Source organism: Bos javanicus, chromosome 5, assembly GCF_032452875.1.
Source record: "Bos javanicus breed banteng chromosome 5, ARS-OSU_banteng_1.0, whole genome shotgun sequence".
In the NCBI taxonomy this organism is placed as follows: Eukaryota; Metazoa; Chordata; class Mammalia; order Artiodactyla; family Bovidae; genus Bos; species Bos javanicus.
In genome coordinates, this window is record NC_083872.1 from 27968412 (window position 1) to 27975240 (window position 6829).

Consider the following 6829-nt stretch of genomic DNA (forward strand, 5'->3'; position numbering starts at 1 on the left):
CTTTACCATTGTGAGCCACTGGAAAGCCGTATGCAACCATGGCCAGGAAAGGCATCCAAACCTTCAAATGAGGTCACTACAAGGATACGCAGGGAAGTAGCCTGCACTGCCTGGAAACTGCCTCCATAACACTGGAGAGATTGAATTGCTTATAAAATAGTCACAAGAGCTTTTCTCAGGCTCATCTCAGTGTGGGAGTTTGTCTTTCCTCCTCTGGCTGTCCATTTAATCAAATAGTCTTATAAAGCACCCTGTCTACAATTGCTCTCAATACTCCTCCATAGTGCTTAATTTATGGACTAAAACAATCAGTCTCCTTCCCCTTAAACCAAGCACCATGATCACTTGGCAGCCTTCACCTCTAAGAATGTGTCTGGAGATTTAAGATTTCAAGCACTGAGATTATAAATTAAATTTGAAAGACTGGACAACTGCAAAAACAAATTCACTGTTTCTATATGCCCCTCAACTTTCTGTACACACCCCATTAAGGTGTCTGACTTTAAGAAATGTCAGAATCTATGAGAATATAAATTCAGTGAATTCAAAATGAATGATTTTAGGATCCTGATTTGGGAAAACAAAAATAAAATACAAAAAATACAAAGATGTATTTCAAGGTTGAATAGAACTCCTTGATGTTAAAAAACATCTAGTATTTAAGGATATAAAATGGAAGTTAGTTTTTAGAGAGCAATTCAGTTAAATTTAAATATTGAATTGTATTCTAAAATACAACATGATATCTGGAAATTCTTTCCAATATCTTAAGGTTAAAGGATTGTATGTCCCATAGAAGAAATAAGGCTGACCATGAGAAATAATTCCCAGGAAATCCACTAAAGATATTCAGAGACATTTACATTGCAAACATGCCCTTCTTGGCAAACCACAGGAGCAAAAGCATATTAACCTTAAGAGACAGTTCAACCTTATGGGAAGGGTGCAGTAGGTAGAAAACTTTGTGGGAAGGGGGTAAGAGAAGAGTGTCTGAGTAAGCAGAAGGAGGAGACAATTATCACAGATCAGCTCCTTGTCTCCTTTGTTTGAGAACATGACTAACCCATGACTTCAGTGAATTTACATCCAGTGGTATTGTGTTGGGATCAAGTCAAGGCTAGAAGCCAGAAGAATTTCTCCATGACTAAAGGAAACCAAAGAAGCAATATTCATACTTCATACTTTTCTAGAGGCAGAGGTGATCTCACTATTTGTAAAGCCCAGCCCTTCCCAATCTGCAGGCTCACCTTCCAGGACTGAGCCCGCCCATTTTTTCCATATATAAGCTGCTGCTGGGAAGCTCCTCTCATAGATCTGCTCCTTTCAGCTCTGCTTTCCACCTCTCACACCCTTCTCAACCTATTCTTCTTCAGGAACCATGTCTTACAAATCCACTGTGAAGACCCAAAGCATCAGCCGTAAAGGCTTCAGTGCCGGCTCAGCCAGAGTCCCTGGGGTGTGCCGCTCTGGCTTCAGCAGCGTGTCCCTGTCCCGCTCCAGGGGCAGTGGCGGCCTCGCTGGAGTGTGTGGAGGAGCTGGCTTTGGCAGCCGCAGCCTCTATGGCCTGGGGGCTCCAAGAGGATCTCCATCGCAGGGGGCAGCTGTGCCATCGGTGGTGGATATGGCGGCAGAATTGGAGTTGGCTATGGCTTCGGAGGTGGAGCCGGGGTGGATTTGGTTTTGGTGCTGGGGCTGGTAGTGGCTTTGGGCTCGGTGGTGGAGCTGGCTTCGGAGGTGGCTTCGGTGGTCCTGGCTTCCCTGTGTGCCCCCTGGAGGCATCCAAGAGGTCACCGTCAGCCAGAGTCTCCTGACTCCCCTCAACCTGCAAATCGACCCCACCATCCAGCGGGTGAGGACTGAGGAGCGGGAGCAGATCAAGACCCTCAACAACAAGTTTGCCTCCTTCATCGACAAGGTGAGCTGGGAGCATCTGCCCCAATGGGGATTGCAGAGTGCCCAAGAGAGACCCAACCAATGTCTTACCAGAGGGAGCCTGGGATTTTCAAGAGAGAGGGGACTCAGGCTAGTTCTCCACTGGGATGCAGGGCAGGACCACATCATGTGGACCACAGGCAGAAGGTGATGGTAACCATTTACAATTACTGATCTCTTAAATGTCTTCCATAATTGTGAGGGAAGCATTCACAATTCTTGATAACCCTGAAGCAAAGAAATGAAATGAAAGAATGGAATGAGTTAGCTTGATCTGTTGAACAGTATAAGAAATAAAAGGGAATTACAGTGGGAAAAGGTACTTCAGCCTTAGTTGAGCTGCTGGGTGTAGGGGCAGAAGGAAAGAAAAAAAAAAATAGAAATTCCAGGGGAAAAAGACTCAAAAATATGAATATCCATAGAAATACTCAACTTGTAGAACCAGATCATAAGCACTAAGAGAGTTTATTTTAGAGGGACTCATACTCTAAATAGGAAACAGGATTAAATCCAATTATTAATAGGATTGGAATTTAATCATTAGATTATAGACATTTTAACATCTCTTTAACTGAAATATGCTCTTTAAAACCTCTGTGCAATATATGAGAGAAATACGAGTTTTAAATTACATTTGTGATTGTGCTTATCAAAAGGAAGAACAGGAAAGGTGAAAAGTCACTGACAGATGTCTCTGGAATAGAGAGGGAGGGAACATCTGACAGCTCACTAGGGAAACTCAGCCATGAGACCTGTGTGGTGTGAAGCTAAAAGTCAGGGGAGCAGAACTGTCAGCCTCTGTACAGGCTCTGGAGCAGCCCAGCACCACCGGGACCACCAGATCAGCCTGGGGACTTGTCAACTCACAGATAACTGTCTTGTCTTCCTGCAGGTCCGATTCCTGGAGCAGCAGAACAAGGTCCTGGACACCAAGTGGACCCTGCTGCAGGAGCAGGGCACCAAGACCGTGAGGCAGAACCTGGAACCTTTGTTCGAGCAGTATATCAACAACCTCAGGAGACAGCTGGATAGTATCCTTGGGGAGAGAGGCCGCCTGGACTCGGAGCTCAGGGGGATGCAGGACACGGTGGAGGACTTCAAGAACAAGTGAGTGACAGGAGACAGAAAGGCTCAGTTTCCTGAAGCCCACATTTCAAGCTAATTAGATGATCAGGTTCAAATGAGGGCATGATCTTAGTAAAACATGTCCATGAAAATGAAACCACAATTCTTACTAAACACAAACTCTGAAAACATAAGGGCCATGCAGGTAGATGGGAAGAGTAATGGGTAAATAATATAGTGACCACAAATTCACCTTTGAAGCTTACTGGCAGGAAAGTCCATTTGCATATATCCATTCTGGGAAGTTGAAATTCCAAGCTGCTTTTTCTGTATCATCTTCACCCCTGACTCAATTAGATTTTATCCTTTCTAATTCCAGATATGAAGATGAAATCAACAAGCGCACAGTAGCAGAGAATGAATTTGTGAATCTGAAGAAGGTGAGATGAGTCAGATCAGGGGTTCTGGTTTCTTTGCTGAAGGGGAAGACTGAGAAAAGTGTGTCAGGGAGACTAAAAGAGGAGCAGACTGGGCAGGAGGGCTCATCTGATCTCAGCCTGTTGGCTTCTTCCCTAGGATGTAGATGCTACTTACATGAACAAGGTTGAACTACAGGCCAAGGTAGACGCTCTCACAGATGAGATCAACTTCCTAAGAACCTTCTATGACGCATTTCACATTCTGCTTTATTGATTACACTGAGATTTGCAAAGGGTGGAAAATCTCTGGCTGGGTATACCTCTCTAAACATCATGACCAAAGATGATCGGATGATCTCTTGTTCTGCAGGAACTGGCTCAGATGCAAACCCACATCTCAGACACTTCTGTGGTCCTCTCCATGGACAACAACCGCAACCTGGACCTGGACAGCATCATTGCTGAAGTCAAAGCCCAATATGAGGAGATTGCTCAGAGGAGCCGGGCTGAGGCTGAGTCCTGGTACCAGTCCAAGGTGAGTGGTGAGGTGGCAGCTGATGAATCCCTGTGCCTCCTCTGTGAACATCAATGAGGCTGTAGACTTCAGTGGGGAAACTACAACTAAGAAGTGGGGGCCTCTCAGGGTAGACCTTTTGGGTAATTATGCCGAGTCTCGTAGGTCAAAGACCCAAATGTAGGACAAAATCTACTGTAGATAAAGGCAGAGTGATCTTTGCTTTAGATTTACCCTGATGCTGGTTCTCAGCAAGAGTACAGAACATTGCTTGTCCTGAAGAGAACCAGTCAGTCAGTGGTACTACCAAGGATAGTATGTGATGGGTACACAGTGTCAATGACCTAGTAACACCAATTTTCATACAATGTCTTGTGGAGAAACCATTAGTTTTGATTTTGAAAACCTTGATTAGTGTCCTGGGAAGCCCATGGACAGCCCCCTCGTCTCCCTCTGGTTTACAGTACGAGGAGCTGCAGGTGACGGCGGGCAGACACGGGGATGACCTGCGCAACACGAAGCAGGAGATCTCTGAGATCAACCGCGTGATCCAGAGGCTGAGATCTGAGATTGACCACGTCAAGAAGCAGGTATGGAGAGGTCCACAGAGCAGAAAAGCATAGTTTCCTTCCTAGACCATCAGGTATCATCAACCATCATGTGGGAAATTTCTGGGCATCATGAGGGAAAAAGAAGAAGCTCCCTCAGGTTAGAGATACGGAGCCCAGCTTACAAGCAGGAAACAAACTCAGGACAGACCAATTCCCACTGGTCAATGGGACAAAGATACAGTCTAGAGGCATTAAAATGAGATCCTGAAAGGGGAATGATTGATTTGGGAATACAAGACACATGTAGGCAAGGAAATTTTCAGGTCAGAAAGTGTGAAGAAGACTGCTGCAAATATGCTCAGATTCAACATGAAAAAGAAGCTGAGAAAAGGCACAGGACAAATGAGGGTTACCCAAGACTGTAAAGTGGAAGGAAGGCAAGGTCTCAAGAGTTTGAGATGAAATCATCTTCTCAGTGAGAATGTTTGTGGTTTTGTACAAGTTATTATACATCCAAATAAACTTACCTAAACTGTCAACATTCAAAACAGAGCAGTAGTTCCATTTCTTTCCATGTCCTCTGGCTTTATTCTGCTGTGGCATCTCCCAACCCCATCCTCACTGATATGGTTAACACAGAGGGAAATAGGTTTTTATTAGGGACACTGAGACTAGTTAAGGTTTGTAGTTTGAAGAAAGATTGGACAACGAATCAAACCTCCTTTTCCACGAGATCTGGGCTCTAGAGCTCTTCCTCATTGGGAAAGTAGTACTATGTTTCCTCTCCCCTGGAGTCCAGATTCAGGTTCCTCTGCCCTCCTCTCCTCTAGTGTGCCAGCCTGCAATCTGCCATCGCCGACGCCGAGCAGCGTGGGGAGCTGGCCCTCAAGGATGCCAGGAGCAAGCTGGCTGACCTGGAAGACGCCCTGCAGAAGGCCAAGCAGGACATGGCCCGGCTGCTGAAGGAGTACCAGGAGCTCATGAATGTCAAGCTGGCCCTGGACGTGGAGATTGCCACCTACAGAAAGCTGCTGGAAGGCGAGGAGTGCAGGTGAGTAACTCACACAGCCTCCGCAATCATCTGGCTCCATCTCCAAGAAGTCCTGCCAATGAGCCCAAGTGGAAGGCGCTCTAGCGGTGGTCATAGTGCTACTCCCAGGACAGCACTGAGAAGGCAGGGTCCAGGGGACTCTCCTCACACGGAGGTTTCCCATGCGGGGCCAGCTGTGGCTCTGGGTCTCATCGTGGCTGTGTCTTCTCTCTCCTAGGCTGAGTGGGGAAGGCGTTGGACAAGTCAACATCTGTAAGTACCTTCACCTGCCCCCATCCCATGCCCTTGTGTCCCTTTGACTGGATGCTGTGTGGCAGAGTGAGCTCACCATCTTGTCCTGACCTTGTCCCTTTGCCTCCACAGCCGTGGTCCAGTCCACTGTCTCTGGTGGCTATGGTGGTGCTGGTGGCTATGGTGGTGCCAGCGGTCTCGGCAGTGGCTTAGGCGTGAGTGGAGGAAGTGGCTACTCCTACAGCAGCGGTCACAGCCTTGGAGGTGGCTTCAGTTCTGGCAGTGGCAGAGCCATAGGGTGTGGCTTCGGCTCCTCTGGGGGCAGCAGTTCCACCATCAAATACACCACCACCACCTCCTCCTCCAGCAGGAAGGGCTACAAGCACTGAAGTCCTGTCATGGGCTCAAGCTCCCACAACGTCTCAGGCTCCCTCTCCAGCTTCACCGCCCTCTCCTCCAATTATTTCCTCTCTTCTGCTCCCTTCTTCTCTTACTCCTTGAGTTAGAACTGAAGTTACTTAGTGCCCTTATCTTCTCTCTCCCAAAACCTGTTACCCATGAGGTTCTCTTGTTCAGCATTGGAAGGTCACCTCTTGAGTCCTACTCCATAACAGGGCAATCCCACTTGCTTTCCACTGGCCCAGGAGATCCCATCTCAGAGGTGTTATGTTCCTCCCTTGCAGTGATTACTAAAGTACAAGTGACTGGTTCTTTGATGTACAGGGTTTGTATCCCTGTGGTGCTTCCTCTGCTCTTTTCTCTTTTCTCTTTTAGCAACTTGTATTGCTAAATAAAGCAGATTTATAATATAATGTGTGGTTTCGTATAGCCTTTCTTTGTCACCAGTGGTTCTTGAGGTTTTCATCTGATAAATGCCTTCTTGGGAATGAAGCATATGCCCAGTCCCCATGTGCTTCACTCTCCTTGTTTAGATAAATTCAAGAAACAGCAGTTTAGCATCCTGATGCTCAGCAGTCCTCCCATAACACTTTGGCATGCGGAGTGGAAAGGATCTGGTTCCATCATCATAGTAAAGTCTGGTTTTACTGCTTGGATCAGGTCTCAG

At 46.7% G+C, this 6829-nt stretch overlaps 1 pseudogene; it reads left to right on the forward strand.

The window, feature by feature from the left end:
• Positions 1–1300: 1300 nt before the first annotated feature.
• On the forward strand, positions 1301–6575 carry LOC133247350 (keratin, type II cytoskeletal 6A-like; annotated as a pseudogene).
• The last annotated feature ends 254 nt before the right edge of the window (positions 6576–6829 follow it).